The following is a 24,869-nucleotide window of genomic DNA, read 5'->3' as shown; positions in this document are numbered from 1 at the left end:
GTGGTGTAAATGTCCTTCAAGGAGGGGAGTGGGGCACCTATGATCTTCCCAGCTGTGTTCACTATGCGTTGCAGTGCTTTCCTGCTGTATTCAGTACAGCTACCGCCCCACACAGTGATGCAGCTGGACAGGATGCTCTCAATGGTGCCCTGGAAGAAGGTTTTCAGGATGGGTGTGGGAGCTCTCGCTCTCTTGAGCTTGCGGAGGAAGTAAAGGCGCCGCTGGGCTTTCTTTGCCAGTGATGCAGAGTTGGTGGCCCAGGAGAGGTCCTCACTGATATGCACCCCCAGGAATTTGGTTCCGCTGACCCGTTCCACAGCAGCACCATCGATGGTCAGTGGTGGGAGTTCAGTGTGGCCTCTCCGGAAGTCGACCACGATCTCCTTGGTTTTGCTGACATTCAGCAGGAGGTTGTTGTCTCTGCACCACTTGGTCAGAAGGTTGACCTCCTTCCTGTAGTGGGTCTCGTCGTTCTTGGTGATGAGACCCACCAGAGTTGTGTCGTCCGCGAACTTCACCATGTGATTGGTGCTGAAGGTTGGTGTGCAGTTGTGAGTCAGCAGGGTGAAGAGCAGGGGACTGAGCACGCAGCCTTGTGGGGCCCCTGTGCTGAGTGTGATGCTCCTTGAGGTGTTGTTGCCGACTCTGACTGCTTGTGGCCTCTCGCTGACGAAGTCCAGTATCCAGTTGCAGAGGGAGGCGTTGAGCCCCAGCTGGTCCAGTTTGCAGATGAGTTGTTGTGGGATTATAGTATTAAAAGCAGAACTGAAGTCTATGAAAAGCATTCTCACATATGAGTCTGCTTTTTCCAGGTGGGTGAGGGCTGGGTGGAGAGCAGAGCAGATTGCATCCTCTGTGGAGCGTTTGGCTCGGTATGCAAACTGAAAGGGGTCCAGGGTGGGGGGGAGGGTGGATTTGATGTGAGTCATGACTAGCCGTTCAAAGCACTTCATGATGATGGGGGTCAGTGCCACAGGGCGGTAGTCATTAAAGCAGGATGGAGATGGTTTCTTAGGCACAGGTATGATGATGGAGGTTTTGAGATGTGATGGGACAGCAGCTTGACTCAGAGAAGTGTTGAAGATGATAGTGAAGATATCCTTAAGCTCCTCTGCGCAGTCCCTGAGAACACGGCCTGGGATGTTGTCTGGGCCTGTTGCTTTGCGGGGGTTGATGGTGGAGAGTGTTCTCTTCACACTTTCGGGAGACAGGCACAGTGCCTGGTCGTGGGGGGGGGGTGGAGTTTTCTGTGGGGTTGTGTTGTTTGTAGCTTCAAACCGTGCAAAGAAGCTGTTGAGGTCGTTCAGCAGAGAGATGTTGTCGTCGCAGGTCTGTGATGCAGGCTTGTAGTCCGTTATGGTCTGGATGCCCTGCCCTGCCACACCGCGTGTCTCTGCTGTCCTGGAAGTGGCTGGTGATCTTATTTGTATAGTCCAGTTTTGCTATTTTGATGCCACGGGACAGGTTGGCTCTCGCTGTTCTCAGGCCAGTTTTGTCCCCGGATTTGAAGGCTTTGTCTCTGGCCCTCAGCAGCCGATGAACAGCCCCTGTCAGCCATGGCTTTTTGTTAGCCCGGGTGGTGATGGTCTTGGTGTGGGTCACATCAGCTGTGCATTTACGGATGTAGGAGAAAACAGTGTCTGTAAGCTCCTCATTGTCTATGTGGTTATTATATGTGGCTGCTTGCTTGAACATGTCCCAGTCTGTTGTTGCAAGACAGTCCTGAAGAGCAGCCCTTGATCCCTCTGGCCACACTGTGATTTCTTTCCGGACTGGTTTATCCACTTTCACTCTGGGCCTGTATGCTGGCATTAGCATAACAGTGATGTGGTCAGACAGTCCGATGTGGGGGAGGGGGGAGGCTTTGTATGCTCTTTTGTGTGACGTGTAAACCAAGTCCAGGGTGTTTTTCTCCCTAGTTGGGAAATTAACATGCTGGTGGAGTTTTGGTAGGACAGTCTTTAAGTCAGCATGATTAAAATCGCCAGCGACGATGATAAATCCGTCTGGGTGTGCTGTCTGTTGTTCACTGATGGCCTGATAAAGTTCACAAAGTGCCGCATTTCTGTCACTGTTGCTGGAGGTTGGAGGGATATATGCTGCGACCAGCAAGACCACAGTAAATTCCCTCGGCAGATAGAAAGGACGGCATGGCTGGGCGAGTTGGGCTAGCCGCTAGCCGGGCTCGGATACCTCCGCGCTTGCCCCTCTTCTGCTTCCTCGCACACCGCTTCCGACGTCTCTTCCCCGGGGCTGTGGTTGCAGACGGGTCCGGTGTAATCACGGGCTGGCGGAGTAATCCGATCTCTCTGATGATTGTGGTATCCAGGTCGTAAATCTTGCTCTTGCCAATGTCTAGCAGAGCCTGTCGGCTGTATTTGTGTTCCGACGTAGACAGACGGGACGAACACGACAAACTTTCGGACAAACACTTATTAAATAAACAAAACACCGCATTGTCGGGAGAGCGAGTGGTCGCTGCGTCTGCACGCGCCGCCATCTTCAGTATCTTCGTACACGTGAGTCACAATTTGTCCTACTGTTCCTAATTTTTTTTTTTTTTCATAATCTTTCATTTTCTCCCGTTCAAATCCGATGAATCGGGTCGCGGTGGGGCAGGGCTGATCTTTGCAATTTTTAAGCCTTGTATAATTGTAAAAAAAAAAAAAAAAAAAGTTTGCCAATTCGCAGATTTCACCTATCACGGGTTCTTTTTGGAATGTAACTGTTAGGAATTGGTTTTCCTTAAAGGAGCTGTCTGTAAGAAATGTCCAAAACTGGTACTGCAGTCACTTTCAAAATATTGTTGAGCGGCGTGTACCCTCCCCCTCCTCCCCCCGACCAGAGGTTGCCAGGTAGGCTGCAGAATGCAGCAGGAACGTAGGCTGCCATGGCTGCGATAATTAGAGCCGAGCTGGCAACCCGGATGCCGAAACAATACTGACTTGGTGATTGGGAGATAGGTGGAGGGTGGAGCTTCAGGCCAAAACAAAAAATGACAACATAAACATCAGTTGAGGGCTGCAACTCCTCTTTTTAAACTGGAATATCCTGGCTTGAGTGCTGTTGTCAGTGACATAAGTATTTGAAATGAACATGATTTTTAAATGTCTGTTGACATATGGGGGTCATTTTATGATTCGTTTTATTATTGCTCTTACATACAGCTCCTTTAAACCCAATCGCATGACACAAAACAGGAGTATCTTTAGCCAAAAATCACGACGTGGTTTAATTGTGAACCAAAAAGAACTACAAACTTACAATGTTACAAAAATCGCCACGCGCAGCTCCGCTTGGCCACACGCCGCACCGACTCTGCGCTCCCAGCCCCGGCCGGGCTGCGGAGGAAAACCCTGCCCGGCCGAATCTTAACAGTAACCCCCGTGAAAAACCACGGATTACTGTACTACATTAGATGTGTTATTATGATATTTTTTTTTTTTTTGTAATTTATTAAACATGTGCAAATATAATTTTTACAACTGCATATCTTCAAAGCAGACGAAGTTCTGCGCATCCCCAGAGATCTCTGGCGTCCCCCAGGGGGGGTGCGGACCCCAGGTTGGGAGACACTGCCCTAGACTGTCAAGAGTTAATAAAACTAAATTATGTTCAGCTCTTAAGAAAAATAGAGGATGATCTTACCTAGGGCTGAAACGATTCCTCGAATAATTCGAGTAATTCAATTACAAAAAGTGATCGAGGAATTTTCTCTGCCCCGAGGAATCGTTTAATTTTGCCAGCAAAAAGCAGGGTATCCGGCCGGAATAACGTGATCCTTCCAAGCGCTACGTCCGGCCGGAGAAGCCCCACCCTGTCTGGTGAAAAGATGCGGCCTGCTCACTCCTCAGGTTAAGGAGACCTGGGCTCAGTGCGGGGCCATCCTCTAGGTTGGTAGAGGATGGCAATGCCCAGGACTGTACCTTAGGTAGGAGCACTGGGTGATATAATGGGGGGGGGGGAAACCGGGATGGAAAAAAAAAAAAGCAGGGTATTTCGCCCGGACTACCCCCTGACGGTACAGCGCGCTGAAACTGCGTACGTAAAGGAAAAAGAAAGAGGCGGCGGATTTGTTTGGTTTTAGTAACATGCCATGCTCAGGCAGTCTGCAATGGCCCAGATGGGAGACATATGTAGCTGAGTACTTAACTTTCATTTTCAATCCACGCTATATTGTTCTGGTCCGTTCTCCTATATGTTCCCCCTCTAGCCCAGTACATACATAGGTTCCTCTAAACATCTGTTCCCGCTACAGTTTTAACTACAAGAAAAGGCAGTAAAATGTCAGAAAAATAAAAACGTAATAAAGATAACTGGGTAGTTTTCAATTTTACCTCCGTAGTCATTCATGGATAAAACAAGCAGCACTTGTGCCTAATGTGCTCCAATACAGCAGCTCTCATAATTTTATTTTGAACACTGCCAAAACTCAAAATCTTATACTTTAACTTAAAACTTAACTAGAACTTAAAATTTGCTTGACACAAATGAAAGTTCAATTGAAACACGTGGGGAAAAAAACCTAACCTTTTAAGTTATGTGTGTTAACAGGTGTAATGGCATTTTTAGGTTAGAAATAAGAAAACGTCTTGGTAAGATCCTTAGTTTTTTGAGTGAAGGCAGTGAATTTGGTCAACTGGTGTAAGTTCAGGGTTTTTAAATGCACAGCCATCAACCTACCGTATTATATAATTTAGTCTTAGTGATGTCAATTAACATCTAACACCTTATGTATATTTATAATTACTCTTTAACTAAACAAAAATATGTTTTATGGAAAAAATATGTTTTATGGAAAATTCCATCGATTAATCAATGGAATTTTCAGTAGAATACTCGATTACTAAAATATTTGATAGCTGCAGCCCTAATCTTACCCGATACCATTCAAACCCCCTTCATTCTTGGTGTAAGTCACTGGATTCATACGTGTCAAAATTCTCATTCTGCTCCTACCAACGTCTCCTTCGACAATCATTAATGACTCTTTAACTGAACCAGCACCTCCCCTGTGGCACAACATCAATCATATTAGAAATAAATGTATGGCTTCATATTAGTTGTCCTGTTGTGGTAGAATAAAAAATCATCCACCACAGAGATGTCATGGGTGTGGAAAAAAAAAACATTGAGAAAAAACAATGTTTCCCTTTTTTTTTTATAGCCAGGCAGTTAATATGTTTCTTTTTTCCTGTAAAGTTGGACATTTTACTGGATTCATACGTGTCAAAATTCCTGTGTAAAAATAAAACACCACGTATTAGCTTAAAGACATTACAAAAATCCAAAGACTGTGGAAGCTTAGACTTACCCAACTTCCAGTATTATTTCTTGGTTAATAAGTTACAGTATATCTTAAAATGGTGCAAAAACCACTCACTAGATAGTCAATGGCTGGATTCAGAACGTGTTTTGCAATGATTTGGAAATCTCAGATCTACCATTTATCAGTCAAAATATTAGACATCATAAATGCTTTAAAATCATTAATATTAGCTCAACTCTGACAGCCTGGTGGGAATTCCTTAAAATAGCCAAAGTCTCACTTTTTCCATGTGATCGCACACCCATCTGGAACAACCAAGACATTCTGAAAAATGATAAAAAGATGGTAAACTTTACTCAATGGAGAGACCAAGGAGTAAAGTATCTACAACATATAATCATAAGTGGACACTTTGTACCTTTTAACACACTCACTGTTCAATATGGAAATGGCAGTAACACATTTTTAGAATACCAACAACTTAAGTCTATAATATAAAAAAAAAAAAAAACTCAACCAACTGGATCTGCAACTTCCCGCTAAGAAAATGGTTACTTAATCTAAACACCCCAAGATTACTATCGAAACGCTACAGGTTAATGTCCAAAATAGATAGTCTCTCTTCCGATTTCCAAAAGGGCGGCTGACCTCTCTTAACAATGACCAATTCTCTTGGTCACAAATATGTTTAAATAATTTCACTATGACCAAGAATCCAAACTTATACAGTATAAAGTTATTTACAGAATATTTTATACAGGACAAATGATTTTCCAGATGGGTTTTGCGACCTCTAATATCTACTCACAGTGTACAGAGAACACCCCTGATAATTGTATACATGCTTCATGGTTTTGTGCACCGATACAGAAGTTCTGGATGGAGATATGTGAGGATTTATCCACATGGCTCGATTACAGTGTGCCCCACACTATGCATACTAGGTCACCTGGGAGACATCCACATGGAATCTAACCTTGCTCACTTGGTTCTCACTGCCTTATGTATCGCAAAGAAAAACGCTCTAATGAACTGGAAACAAAAATCCAATCTATGTATTAATCAATTTAGGAATCTTCTGTTAAATCATATCAGTAATGAGATAATGTCTGCCTCCACTTAGTTGGGGTGGGTATGTGGTGATACATACATAAATATCTCCGCTGTTTCTCATCATCATTTGCTGCATCGGCAGGACTTGGAGCTCTCTAGTCTCCCGGCAGCTGTGGTTGAACGGCCCGACAAACAGTCGGGCAGGGCTGCACATAATTATTTTGGTCTGGTGCTCAGAGGAGCCCCTGGATATGTGACTTGGGCCTCCAAAAACGCGGTGACCCGTCTCGCCGGATCGATAAGAGGGATGCAGGAATAAGTTATAGGCAAAACGATATTTATTCACTTATAAAGATGAATGGCTCAATAGGGTCCTTTACAAAGTTAATTTATTTCAATAATTCAACTAGAATATGGTGTAAAAGTTGATTTCTTTCAATAATTCAACTAGAAAATGGTGTAAAAGTTCATTTATTTCAATAATTCAACTAGAATATGGTGTAAAAGTTAATTTATTTCAATAATTCAACTAGAATATGGTGTAAAAGTTAATCTATTTCAATAATTCAACTTAAAAGGTGAAACTAATATATTACCTAGTCTTATTACATGCAAAGCAAGATATGTTAAACCTTTATTTGTTATAATTTTGATGATGGAATTGTTTATTGATTTCATAAAATATTCTCTAATTTGTTTTTTATTTGGGGTTTTCATAAACTTTGAGCCATAATCAGAGAGCAGCGTCTTGCTGGCGCAGGTAACTGCTGCACGCAGTGACGGACGCTGGCTGATTTATGGTTCCGCGTTGCACCAACGCAGAGCTTACGGGGTAGGATACGCGGGAGCGCGAACGTACATGCGCGTCGCCGCGTAACATCATGCAGTCACTTCTCGGCGAACACACGTTTACTGTTTCTATCCACGGGTATTGGTTCAGTTTGGCGTCTCTTTGTAGTTGGTGGTGGTGGAACGCCAAAATAATTACTTAATGGCGCTTGCTTGACGAGACGTGTCGGGGGTTTGTAAACTGATCCTTACCTCTCTCCCTGCGCAACCCACCGCAGCAACGGACGCGCTGTGATTGGCCAGCCCAGTACCAACTTTGAGTGGCAATTCTGGGGAAACGCTCTCCCAATAGATGTTTTAATATTAGTATTCTGGTCTGGCCACAACCAATAATATGAGCCCCAGCTGGTGGTACGCAAATGCGCTTCGCAGCACAAGATTGACAGCGCACTGAGGATTTTGACAGCGCATGCGCTCTGGCGGCCCACTTATGTGCAGCCCTGATTATGAGACTGTTGTAGCTCCATACTTGAAACTGAAAATCTTCTCTGTTACAGAATCATAAAGGAAGACCCAAAAGATACTGCTGTGATCATTGCGAAAAAGTCTTCACCACTTCACCAAACCTGAAGATCCATAAGAAAACTCACACTGTTGATAAACCACATAGCTGTGATCAGTGTGGTGCGGCTTTTACCCGACAAGATCTTCTGAAGCGACACCAACGTATTCACACTGGAAACAAGCCTTACAGATGTGATCAGTGTGGAGCGGCTTTTGCAGAGCAAAGTAACCTAACGACTCACCAATGTATTCACACTGGAGAGAAGCCTTACAGATGTGATCAGTGTGGAACGGCTTTTTTCCGGCAAGGTGACCTAACGAGACACCAACGTATTCACACTGGAGACAAGCCTTACAGATGCGATCAGTGTGGAACGGCTTTTGCCCAGCAAGGTGTCCTAACGAGACACCAACGTATTCACACTGGAGACAAGCCTTACAGATGCGATCAGTGTGGGGCGGCTTTTGCCCAGCAAGGTGATGTAAAGCGACACCAACGTATTCACACTGGAGACAAGCCTTACAGGTGTGATCAGTGTGGGGCGGCTTTTGCCCATCAAGGTGCTCTAACGAGGCACCATCGTATTCACACTGGAAACAAGCCTTACAGGTGTGATCAGTGTGGAGCGGCTTTTGCCCGGCAAGGTGCTCTAACGAGTCACCAACGTATTCACACTGGAGACAAGCCTTACAGGTGTGATCAGTGTGGAGCGACTTTTGCCGAGCAAGGTCATTTGACGAAACATCGACGTATTCACACGGGAAACAAGCCCTACAGGTGTGATCAGTGTGGAGTGGCTTTTGCCCGGCACGATCAATTGACGAGACATCAACGTATTCACACTGGATAAAAATTGTACATTTGTGATCAGTGCTGATATCATTTATTTTGAGAGTTCAGTTAACATGCACCAATTCATTTAATTTAGTTTGAAAGAAATAATTGTGGTGGTTTGATTGTGGGAGAGATTTTGAATATTTTTTTTTAAAAACCAGCAGATTCTTACAGCTGTAAGAGCTGTTCAGTTATAACCAGATTTAGAAAATGAAATAGAAGAACTCAATTCAAAAGTCTTTATTTTGAACATGATGGTAGTGTAAGTAACCGAAATGCTCGAACATACTTGAACAATGAATGAAAGAGATTCTTTTTTTTGAAGCAGCAGCAGTTTTGAAATGTTCAAAAAGAAGTAAGAAGAAGTAAAAAAAACTTATCCTACTCCTTGAAGTCAATACCATGTTTTCACATAGACCCTTGTTATTAGATGTCAAAAATCTTGATGTATTGAGAAGTTACACAAATTAATAACAATTTTACACAGTGTAAACATATTGTGGTATACATGAGTATAAATCTGCGCATACTTGGGTGATTATTGCCATTTGCAGTTACATGTCCCTCCATATAAACACTATTTACCCTGTATTCATCTATATATAAAAGCATACATTATTTACCGTGTACAATCTTATTCATTACGGGCATTCTCACATTAATATTTCTAGATGCATTAAAGCATATATATGTATAATAGACAGATACACGCACACCCAATGAAGAATGAGGAAGTCAGCTGTCCCGATCGGCCAGCAGCAATACAAATGATGAGAAAAGATATCAGAAATATTTGTTGGGCCACAGTCCCATATGAACTATGGATTGTGTAATTATATGAACAGTTAAGGCCTTTTGTCAGCTTTGAGGCCCTGCATTCCTCAACGTGAACGCCTTTGGACCGACCTGGAGCTGAAGAAGCCCAGCTGCTGTGCCCATGTATTCCCCTCATCCACACTGGTCCTCATCTGGACCAGGAGAGAGAGAGAGACGCACTTTATCAGGATCCCCTGCTGAGCGTAACTACTCTTTGTTTCATCAAGAAACACTGACGGGCTGGATTCACATAAGAGGCTGTTCTGTGTCTGGGCAGAGAAACTTAGTAACACATTTTAAAAGTTAGTTTTACGTTGTGAGCCGGACTGGTGATCCCGTCACAACTGTGCTCATTAGTTGAGTGTGTTTGTTTATCTTATTGTTTTCTCCCCTCATTCTGCTCCTACTACCACCCCCACCCCCCTTCACGTAATCTACCAACCCCCCCGTCCCACACACACACACACAGGTAATCTGAAGTTTGTGTTCATGTTTAGTTGTTGTTTTTAGGTAGTTTAGCCGTCAGAATTTATCCAAAACGTTGTTTTGCCATCTTCTTGACACTTGTGTAAATAAATTCCGATTAATTGGAATGAGAGAAGTTGTTTGTGCTTATTTTACACATATTTGTCACAACTGCTGTTGCAAATGCCTGTGCTCGGACTCCTCCCTTCACTATTATTCTGCAGAATAATCTACCTTGAGACTGGTTTTTGCTGTTTAGTTATCATTTTCCTGATTACATCTGCTGTTTTGATTGTCATTTTGATAATTCAATTTGATAATCTACTTTATTAATGATTGTCCTTCGACAATCATTAATGACTCTTTAACTGAACCAGCACCTCCCCTGTGGCACAACATCAATCATATTAGAAATAAATGTATGGCTTCATATTAGTTGTCCCGTTGTGGTAGAATAAAAAATCATCCACCACAGAGATGTCATGGGTGTGAAAAAAAAAACATTGAGAAAAAAAAATTGTTCCCCTTTTTTTATAGCAGGCAGTTAATATGTTTCTTTTTTCCTGTAAAGTTGGACATTTTAAAGTGTAGGTGAATGACTTTCTTTTTGACAGTTGTGGAACTGCAATGAGAGCCAATGCAAGAAAGAGATGGTCGGCCTTCCTGTCCTGAAGAGGACTGGAGTTTCAAATGGGACGTTTCATGTGTTAGGCTAACTTGATAACCGCTTCACTACAGAAACTGACATGCTTTGACTTGCAAAGTCGGCGGGCATAACAAAAAAAATCCTCTAAAAGAATTCTGCTACAAGTCTTGACAGCAAGATGGATACTGCAGGTTTTCTCCTGCATGCTCTGAGAGGCTCATGCTGAGGGACATATTTTAACTCTTGCTTCCATCTGAACTACAGAAACTGACATTCTTTGAAATCAGTGTGCAAAATTTTAAATTCCATGTGATGAGGCATTGTGACAGCACCGTGGTCGACCTGAATGTCAGCTTCCTGAACCCCTGCAGGGACGACGCCTTGCAGGTGGCTTCAGCCTCATACCCCTGCTTGAGACACATTGTCACGCAATTTCCGGCTTCCTGCACCTGCAGAGACGAAGACTTGATCCTCGGGGATGCCATATGATGGACTTCCTGACTTACTATGGGGTAGTTCCAAACTGAACGATCACATCTGACTGTAAATAGCTTTTAATTGCTCCTTGTCTTTCACCTTTGGGTTGTTGATTCTTGCCGTCTGTGCTTTGAACTTTTTGTATAAAAGCCCTGTTGTCAAACCTCTCTGTGTCGGCATACCAACTTCAGACACGATCTGTGCTGGTCCTGCCCACCGCCGGCTTACTGAAATAAAACTCTCAACCCCACAGCGGATTCCTGAACTGGATTTTATATTATTCTTCAACAATTTGGTGCTGTGACCCGGATGACAATAGACCTTCGATGGAAACTCCTCTTTCCAGACCAACGACACACCAGTGACTTTTATCCAAATTACTCAGAGGTAAAAGGGGTCCATTTACAAAATCCCAAATTATTGTTGCTGGGCTGTTGTCGAAAGTCTGTGAACTGGAGTACCAGAGAAAGGTTGACGTCATCCCAAAATTTTAGGTAAGTCCGCTGTGTGGTTGTGAGCAGAGGTTATTGAGAACGTTATTGTAGAGATGTTTAGGAACGCTTGCTATTTCATAACACTTGACTTTGATTGTGTTGTGATGATGCTTTGCTTCTCCTGCCTTCGAATTTGACTCGCTCTTCTAAAAAAGGTTTAATATCTCGGGTAACATTAAAGAGAGAATGGCCAGAGTGCCAAGTTGGTCTGAGTACCAAGAGAATAGTCCAGTGGGACTTATAGCATATGCAGGACTTGAGGTCCATAAGAAGTGTTTGGAACACTGAGAATTTTGTGGGAAATAGGAATATATGTGGAGGAAATGGTTTTTATAAGTGGGGATGATTTGCTCTCCCAAATACTTGGAGATATATTTAATTTCAGTAAGGATCTGACCCGCTCTCCTTACATTAAGAGGAATGATTTGTATGCTCAAGTAGACTGATGATTGGAATAATTAGCAAGTGATTTGTGGGTAAAAGTAAGTGTAATTGAAGATTTTTTGGAGGGATCTTACAGAAAGAAAAATGGGAAGTTTTTGGGAAGTTTTTTTTAGTAGAGAGTCAGAGAAAGAGTTGACTGGTCCTATTAAATACCTGTACGATAATTATGGTACCGATAGTTTTATTTGTTACTTAGTTAGTATTAAATATGGTTAAAATAACTAAAGCACTTCAACTCCCTTAGACTTTGGTGGGATGAAAGTAGATGCCGTAATGCAGAATCCCAAATAGCTTCGTTTACTGATCAAAATAAAAAGCTGATTTTTTTTTATTTAACCTTTATTTAACCAGGAAAATCCCATTGAGATTAAAAACCTCTTTTCCAAGGGAGACCTGGCCAAGATAGCCCGCAACAATTACAACACATAGTAATAAATGACAGAAAACCCCAACAGATAAAATACAATTAAAATTAAATTAAAAAAGCAAGCAAATCACAAAAAACAGGAACATGTAATGGAGTCGCCCTCAAGTATTTTCAATTTAGATTTAAAATTCCTCAGAGAAATTAACTCTGTTAGCCTCCGGTCATTTTGTAATTTGTTCCAGGCTGAAGGAGCAGAATAAACAAAGGCTCTTTTGCCCAGTTCAACAATAATAATAATAATAATAATAATAATAATAATAAGTTCAGTTCAGGCAAAAGGAACAGAGAGTAACAGGTAGTCTTGTGAACGTAGCAAGACTTCTCTGTAACATCAAAGAGCAGATGTAAGAAGGCAGCAGACCAAGCATTGCCTTTTATATATAGGCGGGTGCAGATATGAAAAAAAAGCACCTTACCCCAAAAAAATTGCAACAAAAGGTTTTTCAACAGTTTTCTGTAGCATTAGGTGTCCTTAATAACATACTAAAAGTCTGCCAAAGTCTGACCACTAAAAAGGTGTCATTTTCAAGATGGCGTCCCAGATGGTCAAAATCACCCTAAAATGTGTATAGCTCCTTTATTATATACCCTAGACCAGGGGTTCTTAACCTTTCTGACCTTGGGGCCCAATTTTTTCAGTACAGAGTGGCCCGGGGCCCATTAAATATAAACACTGTATAGCAGGGGTATTCAACTAAAACTTTAAGAGGTCCATTTAGAGAAAATTTACTCAAGCGAAGGTCCAGAACATCATAATATATATATGTGTGTGTGTGTGTGTGTGTGTGTGTGTGTGTGTGTGTGTGTGTGTGTGTGTGTGTGTGTGTGTGTGTGTGTGTGTGTGTGTGTGTGTGTGTGTGTGTGTGTGTGTGTGTGTGTATTCAAGTAGCCTCATAGTTGTATCAACATCTGCATCTGACTGTTATATTAAAAAAAGTACATATTTGCCAATTAACATGTTTAACTTGAATTAAACATATTTTTTTCTCTTAAAATAAATTAGATTTTATTTTATTTTTCAAATGCTATCTTATTTTATTTCTCTACCAGCAGTTTGAATTTCCCCTTTTCTTTGTTAATTGTCTCAACACATTTTTATACTAAATGAATATAAACACATCTTAACAATTTAACAGTTTTGCAGTTTTTCTTTCTTCCCCTCTTATAATCTTATGCCCCCACTTTCTGTCGTTCAGTGAGAGAACTGAGCTCTAATTTCTCCTGTCAGGACTTTAAATCTGGGCTGGATGGTGTCAGGTTCTCATATGCATGTGGAGGTGCTCAATGATGAGCCTGAAACGATATTTAGTTTTAATTATGTTCACTGTGGAGAAAGCTGCTTCACAGCTGTATCTGGACACAAACATGGGCAGGATGTTTTAAGATGGTCAGTTTATTTTTCTGTGACTTCAGTTCAGACTTGAGTGAATATGTTTGATGAAAAACTTTGTGTTTTGTTTCAGTGGCGTTTCACTTTCGCACTTTGAACGCCACAGTCTCTGAACGTATGAGACACTGGTTTTGTCCCAGTGGGAAGACTGAACAGGATGAATTTGTCCATTCCGGGTTGCATATTTAAAAATAGAGCGAGGACAAAACTTAGTTTGATTTTACTTTTAAGTTATTTACATTAATAAGTTGTCAGGACTCAGTGTGTCGGGTTCATCCGAGCCTGATCAGCTGCGACGGGCACAGCCCGCACCGCAGCTCTCTGGTCGCGCTGCAGCAGTTACTTTCCGATGCTTTTTCGAAAGCCCGAACAGTCCAGTCCAGCAGACACGACAGCCCACGCATCTACATCTACCATCCTTCAGCAGTAACGACGGAGCCCACCGCCCGAGCGGCAGCCTCAGCCGACCTCCCCGGCCGCGGGGACGCGCCGGGATAAATGATCACGCCGCGCTCGCTCGCTCTGGGCGCAGACCCAATTAATCGATCCCTAATCCTGGTGGATCTAAACGTACTCTGTGCAAAATGAAGGATTTTCTCTGTAAATACACACCATTTCTCTTACTATTACACGTACAGCTAGCTGAGTGTCTTCTTCTCCTCATTTGGTCGGGAGTTGCTATGCAGTCCCGCGGCCCCCGCGGCCCACACGTACAAAACTGAATTCTTTTTGGCGGCCCACTAGATGGCGCTCGCGGCCCAAGTGTGGGCCGCGGCCCTATGGTTAAGAATCACTGCCCTAGACAAGTAATTTTGGTGTCTAATCCTATGTTTATGAGGCCTGGGAATCCACTGGTCTTGTCCAAACTGCAGAGATACACTTAAATAATTATGAAATCCAATATTTTGTATTTGCCCTATTAAAACCATCTGAAAAGGTCACCCATTTCAGGTGAGGAGTATCAGTTAATTATTGACAGGTTGTGGATAGCTCTGTGGATCAAATTTGTCCTAAACTAAATCAATTTTTAGACTTTTTCCTATACATAAAATAAATATTTTTTTCTAGGCTGAAACAATCCCACCAACTGAACAGTATGTCCTTGATGGTGGCTCCCTGATTCATCGCTTGCCATGGAAGAGGGGTGACAGTTATGTCATATGCAGACTTTACGATAAAGCATTATGGTAAAGCAACTGTTGTCTTTGATGGTTATAGTGAAGGTCCTTCTATCAAAGACAATACACATCAGCGGCGCGGGCAACATGCACACCCGGTTATTAGCTTGGATGCAAATACTGAGTTTGTGGGAAGAAAGGATGACTTCCTATCCAGATCCAGTAACAAACAAGGGCTTATTCTTCTTGTCCCTGAGGAACTGCAGAAGAAGGGCTGTACTGTCATCAATGCACCAGGGGATGCAGATGTGGACATTGTCAAGGCTACAGTCCAAGCGTCACAACATCAGCCCACAACCTTGATAGGGGAAGATACAGATTTACTTGTTCTTCTTCTCTACTATGGTGAGACGAGCAATAGAGGCCTTTATTTTCGTTCAGATAAGTCAAAAGTACCCAAGGTGTATGACATCAGCGAGATGCAAAAGGTCCTGGGTAAAGACTTGTGTTGTCTGTTGATGTTTGTTCATGCCTTCACAGGCTGATACAACATCACGCATTTTTGGTGTTGGGAAGAAAACTGCTTTCCAGAAACTTGTGAATGGGGAAACGACCATCCAGACATGTGCGAATGGATTTGCACTACCAAAGCAAGCAAAAGCTGCCATAGAGGACCTTGGGAGCAAGGCGATGGCAGTCATGTTTGGTGGCAAGAATACCGATGCACTTGCATCTTTGCGCTACAATCTTCTCAGCAAGAAAATTGTGTCTGCGAAGGCATTTGTTACCCCAGAACATCTCCCTCCTACAGAGTCCTCAACGAAATATCATTGCCAAAAAGTTTATTACCAGATCATGGTGTGGACTGAAATGGATAGTGATATGAATCCTGTTGATTGGGGATGGAAATTGGAGGACAATCGTTTTCTGCCAGTTATGACAAAAAAAGCTGCTGCCCCAGAGAGCCTCTTGCAGATGGTCCACTGTAATTGCACAACTGCTTGCCGTACACAACGTTGTAGTTGTAGAAGATATGGACTGCCCTGCATGCCTGCCTGTGGATCATGCCAAGTGGAAAATTGTGAGAATCCACATAATCAAGCATTATGGGAGGAAGAGTGTGATGATGACTAATTGTTACTCCGGAGTGCAAAAAAGGAATAGAAAAAATATAAGTAAGACGGTAAAAAAAAATTACAAAAAAAAACAAAAAAGAAAAAAAAAACACAAAAAAACTAAAAAAGAAAAAAAAACACAAAAAAAAAATAAATAAATAAAAATAAAATAAAAAAGGGGCTAGCGGTACTGAGCCTTCACGTGGCAGCCCTGTTTAGACTAATTTCACAGTACCACGTAGTAATAATTGATTTATTCCTCATTAGTATAAAAATTAATCTCCAGAAATCACCAGGAAATGTGAATTGAGAGAAACTTCATTTCCCCATGCATTGTGACATCTTTTTTTATGGCATGTGGAAAAAGGAGATTATGTTTGAAATGTTTTTCTTTGTTTTTTTTTCATGTCTATGTACTGCATATTTCATTACATATTCGCTTATAGTCAATTGTTTTTATACATAATTGTACTTGGATTACTTCACTATGATTTGTATATGCTTATTTTAATTCTAGATAATCAAATCATGGGGTTAGACACCAAGATTGCTTGTCTAGGATGAATAATGAGGGAATAATGGTATTTTTAGAGACTGGCGGCGGCCATTTTGAAAATCGGACCTTTCTAGTGGTCAGACTTTGGCAGACTTTTGATATGTTATTAAGTACACCTGATACTACAATAAACCATTGAGAAACCTTTTGTTGCAATTTTTTTGGGGTCAAACCATAACTGCACCCGCCTAATATAAAAGTTTACCAATGACTGAGCCTTTGTGTGGCCAGAGAAGACCATCCAACCCGAGAGAATAACTCACAGTGATGTGTCAATGGTTTACAATTTGTAATAAACCTCAGGGAAGCAGAATATATAATAACCATCCCGGCGAGGGCGGAGAGCGGTTGGCGGTTGACGGTGCGCTGCGGCTACGCCGTAGGGTATGCCATAGCCTACGGCGTAGGGTACGCGGCGACGCGCATCATTCTGCGTTGGTGTAACGCGGAACCATAAATCATTCTTCAGTGTGTGCTCTGTCTGCTGTTCTGAACTTCTCTGTTGTGCTCATTTTGCTGGGACGTCGGGTCCCTCCGCCGAGACACAACTTTTGCAGTATGCATTCATTGCTGTGTCTAAAAATGATGCGCAGTGCCCACCCAATCAGAAACGGTACACATATTCTGTGATGTTTTTTAATATTTATAAAAAAAATAAAATGATAAAAAATAAAGGACATTTGATTGGGTGGACACAGCCCCCCCCTGCCCCCCCTAAAACCCGCCTCGCTTACAGGTGAATGAGACATGGGGTAGTTTTGTTGAAAATGTGCTGTCCAAAATGTCCTGGAAAACTCGACTCCTGCAAATGCGCGTTCCCCAAAGTTTGTGGGGGCGGGGCTTTGGACAGAGCGCTGACAGGAGGGGGGGAGGGTGCGGGGCTTGGATGAGGGGGCGGGGCTTTGGACAGAGCGCTGACAGGAGGGGGAGGAGGGGGCGGGGCTTAGAGGAGGTGCCACTTTCAAATCTTGCTAGCTCTCCAACATCAGGGATAATACCTTTAAGTGGGAGAACTTGCACAACCGGTGGTCTGACTAAATACTTTTTTTCCTCCACTTATATATTTATATACAGAAGTAACCCAAGGCACGTTTATTTGTATACCACATTCCATGTACGATTCAAAGTACTTTGATAAAAACATTTTAAAAAATGAGGAAAAAAATGCGTGTCAAAGTGATTCAGTAAAATCATCCAATTTAAAAAAGACCCTTCTGCTGTTATTGTTACCTGGCGAGGGTCACTCTACGTAACCAGCTGTAACATGAGCTCAGACAATGGGAGAAACAGTTCTGATCCTACCTGGAATTAAAGCTATGGTTAAAGTAACTCTTATCATCATGCATTTTCATCCGTCTCCAAGAGCTGGACCACTAATCAACCATCACTAGCTCCAGACTGGAGCAGACTGGAACAGATCAGTAGTGAGGAAGAAGAACCAGAGTTTTAAAGAGAACTACCACCACCGATGTAGACACAACACCTGGGCCTTAAAGTTCAAATGAAGGTTCCCATGTTCACATAGGACTGTGGCCCAACACACCGATGGATACATTTACCCGTAAAATCATTAGTATTATTGATACCTGTACTGGTATGGAGTGAACCCAATCGCAGCACAAATGAACCAGGTTGTTGTATTTAAACTATATTTGGCAGGTTATAGCAGGTCAGAGGAGCAGCAGAAAGTGATCCAGAGTTTTTAATAATGAAAATGACATATCAAAATGAATAAATCAAAACGGGGCACCAGCTGACTTATCAGGACATAATAATAAACAGCACAATCAGTCTTAATGTAGCTTTTATTCTCTGCGTGCCTGACTGTTGCCAGGGTTGGTTCTATAGAATAACAGTGAAGGAAGTCGTCACTACACACCTACAAAACACCTCTCTGCTGCTATTAACACTGTGATGTTATTGTTTGGACACATGCTGGGGTCCGTTTCACAAAGCAGGTTCAACAAACTCTGAGTCTAATCCTGAACTCTTAGTTGATCTACTCTGAGATCGGAAACTCTGAGTTTTCGGTTCCAGAACAGCGGATTTGAGGTAATTTACTCAACTCTAAGTAGTTTCACCTGGAGTTAAGCGCGAGCGTGAGGCAAATAAAAAGCCATCATCAGTAGAGCGCTGATACAAGGATTCACCATGGCAACCGGCGACACAAAAGAGCGACATACATTTTCTTTTTTTTCTTTTTAACTTTACTTATCTTTTCAATTTACAAAATCCCTTTGAGGAAACATTAGTTTGCATCTCAAGATCCACATACTTCACGCCACTGGAGTTAGAAGTGTTAATACGTGCATATGGCGAGTATGAGAGCATATTTTGGAAAAAAAAAATGAAATTTTATTGTCATTTAGATCAGGGTAAGGCAGCTGCCACACCTCGGCTTCAGGGGAAAATGTTAATGTTTTTTTTTTTAAATACATTTATGGAATTACTCTGTATCTATTTGTATTGATTTATTCTATTAATTCATACATATAAAATAACTACAAATGCATATCAGAACAACATGATGGATTTCAGTAGGTATTATCTATCCCAACACTTGTACCCCCCGTAATATCTTGAAATGTCCCAGAGTCCCTGACGACAGTGGTCGCTATCAATCTCGTTTTTAGTGCGCTCTGCAGTGTTAACTTACAAAAATGAAAAGGAAGCAGACAACCAAGCAATAAAAAAAAAGAAAGAAGGCAAGTGATGGGTCCAGAAGATATTAACGAGGCTGTTAGCCACTGATGGATTAATTATGCAAGTTCATCTCAAAGTAAGATATAAATCCTCTTATACATCTGTTTAAGGGAAATATTTGACTTTTTTTTTACTCTCCCTCTCCTTTTTGCATTTGGACTTTAACTGTTTGAAGTTAAACTGGGATGTCCCTGTGATATTGTTGCACTGACATAGTGAATAAAGTGAACGAGTTAAATTGCGTTTGTTAGATAAGCTTTTTCTGCTCTCTAACTCTGCCGCTTGCTGTCCGTGGTGCAGAAAACGGATGCGTATTGCGTAAAGACCCATTGGCTGAATTGACGCCACTGAGGGAGGAGACAGAGAGAAACTCCAGGTTCGCTGAAATAAACCTGGTCCCGACCAGGTTGGGTTCAGAGCGTCTGTTACTACGGTAACTGACCGAGAGCTTAAGTTACCTCTCTTTGTGAAACAGGCTAGAGTTACCTCTCTTTCTCTGGTTTGAGTTACCTCCCTTTGTGAAACGGAAAACTCAGAGTTTCCCTCATTTCAGGGTTAACAGACTCAGAGTTTTCACTAAACCTGCTTTGTGAAACGGACCCCAGGTCACTCACATTCAAGGTCTCTACATCTGAGCTACCAAGGTCTGGCATGAAAGCTTTGTTTCTGTCTCTCCTACGTTTGTTTTTTTATTTAATAGGTTGAGATGAATCTTGAAAATGATCAGGTTGGTTCTTTATCCACCTTATTCCTAGCCCCCATGAGGCTTTGCGTGAATTATGGGTGCGACTTCCGGCGCGTACCGGAACCGGCGTTTGTTTACATGCTGAGTGAACACGCTAACCCTCTTTCTCCGAGCGTTGGGGATATAAAACATGTGGGAACACCACCTGTCACAGCTCAAACGGGACAATATCATCTTACCTCTGCCTACTGCTATTGAGGGATGGGAGGACGACCTGAAGAAGTGAAGAAATGCTTAGAAGATGAGAAGTATCTCATTCTTCCCAATGGGCAAAGTGGATAAACCTCCAGGTGGGTAAATATTGTTACTTATAATCAGTACTCGACATGAGGGGGGATGGCATCCCCCCTGAAATAAAAACGGTCCAAATCATCCCCCTTTCCATCCCTTATGTCATTTCATCAATGAATGTGGTTTTACTGCTATTTCAACATTTAGAGTCATCACCAGAAAAATAACAGCAGAAAAATAATATTTGACCATTTTCACCTGTTTCAAGGAAATTTTCACCTGAAATAAGTAGGAAAATCTGCCAGTGGGACAAGATGTATCTTCTCATTACAAGCAATAAAATCTAAAATCTAAATAAAAGGAAACAGTCAGTCCTTGAATCCGGAGCCTGAGAGCACTCGGCCATCCTGACGCTGCTGCTGTCACTTCACAAAGTTAAGGACAGAAGATGAGAATCCTGGTTTCTGAAGACAATTTTAAATGTTGTTTCACCAGGATAGTTTTCCTATTATGGAATAGAGGACACTTTGGTTTAAAGTTCACTTTCTGTCTCATCATGAGGAAAGAAAAAAATCTACAAACATCTAAAAGTTGCAGGTCAGTGAGCTCCGGGGAACAGGGCTGAGAAACACTGAAAAACTAGAACATCCACTGTTGGAGCAGCTGAGAACGTCTGATCTCCAGGACATCAGGACCTTCTGATAGGACCTTCGGTAGAAACCTGCAAAGAAACAAATCCTATTGCTTCCATCTGGACAAATACATAGTTGAGTAATATATTTCTATGACATGTACTATGGTCATAAGAGTACATCTTGAACTAACTGTTTTAAACCTCTTTAACCACAGAGGGACTCGAACACTCAATCTTCTGATCCGAAGTCAGACGCCTTGTCCATTAGGCCATGTGGTCTTCCTGTGACTCCTCTTTCTCGATCCATCAGGTCCGACCTCTTAGGGTCTGACACTAAATGACCGACTTAGAGATCTGTACCTGGCTTGGGGGACTATGCATGGAACTCAAGAACCAGGTTGGATGTCTCAGAAGGTCAGACGGAGGTGCTGATAACACCAAGATCATGGGTTCATTCCCCATACTGGCCAAACTGGTTACCACTAAAACTTGGTTTATCTTTGAAAGTTTCACATTATAAAAATTGTATTCAAAAATAAGCTGACCCCCGCCAGCTACTAAGTAGGGTTTGCTCAAATTTAACATCAAATGAATTAATGTGTCAACCTATCCTAAAGTTTCTTTTTTCCAGACAAAATTCCGACTTCTTACCTTCCGTTCTAACAGTTTGGGCGGATCTCCCGCCTTCCTCAGAGTGTCACGTGATGGGAAGTGACAACGTCCTTATCAGCTGTTTTCACGATGAGGTCTTGGCCAACCCATAGACATATATAAAGGCTAGATGACTCGTCCGCGCTGCTGCCAATGGAGAGCGACGTCGTCACACGGCGGCCATCTTGCCACAGGAGAACTCGCTCAGAATAACATTGTGTTCAATGGAGCATGTACTGCTTAAACAACCTTAACTTGCTCAATTCTCAACAGATTTTCAAACAGTTTGGTTTGTCATGAACGTCAGAGATGTAGTTATGGCACTACATACTTGTGAATAATTATAAACATTGAAAAACGTACTTTTATATGAAAATAACCAGAAACAGATAGCCATGACATGGTTTTCATATTTAATCAATATTTCTATAGTATTCTTAGTAATATTTATAGTTACATTATAACATATATATATTATTACCATATAACATATATATATATATATATATATATATATATATATATATATATATATATATATATATATATATATATATATATATATATATATATATATATATATATATATATACATATTATTACCATATAACATGTATTCATATGACATAACATATTAATATATTATTACATTATGATGTATTTACGTCATGACATTACATATGTGTGTCCATATATATATATATATATATATATATACCTCTATCCATCCCCCCTTTCCATCCCTTATGTCATTTCATCAATGAATGTGGTTTTACTGCTATTTCAACATTTAGTCATTACCAGAAAAATAAGACCAGAAAAATAACTTATTTGACCATTTTCACCTGTTTCAAGTAAATTTTCACTTGAAATAAGTAGGAAAATCTGCCAGTGGGACAAGATTTATCTTCTTATTACTTCTTATAAGCAAGAAAATCTTGTTCCACTGGCAGATTTTTCTACTTATTTCAAGTGAAAATCTACTTGAAACAGGTGAAAATTGTTGTTTTTTTCCAGTCCTGAGTCTTGTTTTAAGTGTAATGAGATTTTTTTACTAAAATGAGACATTTTAACTAGAAATAAGACAAATATTCTTGTTAAGATTTAGAGTTTTTGCAGTGATCCATGTTACTTATCCTGTGAAGGACAGAGTCATATTGATAAGTTCAGAAAAGTGTTTTTATTGTTGTGTTTTGATGTATTTGATGTAAGCCCAGTGGATATTTAAAGCTTACAGAAGGCTGCATTTAACTGCTGCTATGTCATTCCTGCAGTATTTCTGCAGGTGTTTTGGTCACTGCTATTATTTGTAATATATTATATTATTTGTAATCAGCACAAATTATCTGTCCCCATATGATCAAATCCACCATCCCCCCTGATTTTTTTTTTTTTACAACTTGAGTACTGGTGGTCACCCTTGATAACTTGGGCAGGTAACGTTAACGTTAGTTAGTGGTGATACTATTATATTGATATTGATATTATTGTATATGCTGCATGATTAGGTCGTTTTTCGCAACGAAGAGATACAATTTCAACATGTCCAAGCATCCCGAATCATACCCACGTTAATTACGTTTATGATGAACCAATCCGCTTGTAAATCCGTCAAGATTTCAGCAAGTTATGAGTATTTTTGTCTGTACAGACCACTCACCCTCCAACAGCAACAACTATAGCGCACGCATGCGCATCAGAGAGTCTCCTGTGGCAAGATGGCCGCGGGTGAACGACGCTGGAGACTCCGCCGTGAGTCATCTAGCCTTTATATATGTCTATGGTTTTCACGATGAGGTCTTGGCCAACCTGCCAGGTTTGACAGGTCGGCCACGCCCCCCCCCCCGCTGTCCTCCCTCCCCACACTGATCAGTATTTATTATGGACATCAGAACACCCACAGCTCACAAGATGTCAGTCATCAGAACTCTACACGAACGCGCAACAATAGTCACGGACCCGGAGGACAGGGCGATGGAGGAGAAACACATCAAACAAGCATTTAAAGCATGTCAATACCCACAATGAGCAATTAAAAAAGGGGCAGAACAAGTGAGAAGGAAAGAAACAGAACCAAAAAAGAAGTACAAACCCACCAACAAGACCGAGAACGGAGGAACCGTGGCTCTACCGTATATCAGAGGAATCACGGAAAAAATACAGAGAGTCATGCGGAAATACGACATTAATACACCGGTAAAACCTCACACAAAACTCAGACAGTTGTTAGTGCACCCAAAGGACAAAATAGATCACAACAAAAAATGCAACGTCATATACGAAATCCCCTGTCAATCATGTAATAAAACTTACATCGGGGAAACGGGAAGAAGTTTTAACTTAAGAAGAAAAGAACATCAAATTTCAGGGCAGGTAACCATATATGGTAACTATAAAAGCGTTGTTTCACCTCCTTCATAGCTCTGTTACTTCACATAAAGCCAGGACAGTAGTGGAACAGGTTTGTGAACTAAATATATCCCAGTGAGGTGGAATCAAGCTGCTCCAGAGGAAGAACTTTTGTGTCAACAGGGTTTGTATAACAAGCTGAAGACATCGTTGGAGGTTCTGTGGCTTAGTTGGTCAAAGCACCTGTCTTGTAAACAGGAGATCCTGGGTTCAAATCCCAGCAGAGCCTTCAAACTAACAATTAAGTATATCACTCCTGTAATGATAAAAACCACAGGCTTTGTGGAAAAATGGACCCAATTTCTGTGTTTTCCACATGGTTGGATAAAGTCTTCACCTTCTCCTCTGTTTGGGAGGAAACTGTTTGTCAACACAAACACTTAGAATGTTTCTCAGTGTAGCAAGTGCTTCTTCTAACATTTCCTAAGCAGTAAAAGCAGACTGAACTCTCCTGATATTTTAACAGGCCTCATTCATATTGAGATGATAATTGTTGCTCATAAGGGAACAGTCGTTGGCTGACCGTCACTGCCAGGGTTCTTGAGAAAGCTGTAATCCAGTCAGGAGTAGGTACGAAGAGAGAGCTGTTCATTCAAATGTCAATGGCCGGGTTTCCCAGATCCGACCTCTCTTAAGGACTTAAGAGAGGTTCAAAGAAGGTTTCAACTAAGAGAGAATCCTAAGATACGGGTGTTTCCCAGATGACTTCTTAACACCGTCCTTTAGTTTCACTCTTTCAGAAGCTCTTTGGAGCAGCTGTCCGGTTCTGAAACCAAATCAATCGATGCCAGGCAAATCCATCACCGATCACTATCAGCGCATTTTCACACGCAGCACTGCTACCTAACGCACTAATTCACTGCTGCCTGTGCGTTATAATGAAAAATTAAGATGATAAATATAATTCAATGACCCTTTTTCATCCAAACGGTGCGTTACTCCGTTATTTCTGGCTACAGTGAGGCTTTTTTTCCCCACACGCAGAGACCGGGAGGAAACGTGGTGGGCGTGTGTGTGCGTTCAAAAACATGAGCCAAG

The 24,869-nt window shown here is 41.6% G+C and overlaps 1 protein-coding gene and 2 non-coding genes across 3 annotated transcripts in view; 1 reads left to right on the top strand and 2 right to left on the bottom strand.

The window, feature by feature from the left end:
- Nucleotides 1-24,869, bottom strand: part of LOC133460760 (zinc finger protein 721-like) — a 176,691-nt gene that overhangs the window by 126,738 nt on the left and 25,084 nt on the right. The gene's annotated exons all lie outside the window — the stretch shown is intronic.
- trnar-ucg (transfer RNA arginine (anticodon UCG)) lies at nt 20,978-21,050 on the bottom strand. The gene has a single exon. It is a non-coding gene; the product is annotated as a tRNA-Arg (tRNA).
- On the top strand, nt 23,987-24,060 carry trnat-ugu (transfer RNA threonine (anticodon UGU)). Its single transcript has one exon. It is a non-coding gene; the product is annotated as a tRNA-Thr (tRNA).

Source organism: Cololabis saira, chromosome 15, assembly GCF_033807715.1.
Source record: "Cololabis saira isolate AMF1-May2022 chromosome 15, fColSai1.1, whole genome shotgun sequence".
Taxonomy (NCBI): Eukaryota; Metazoa; Chordata; class Actinopteri; order Beloniformes; family Belonidae; genus Cololabis; species Cololabis saira.
This window is presented reverse-complemented; position numbering and strand designations above follow the sequence as displayed.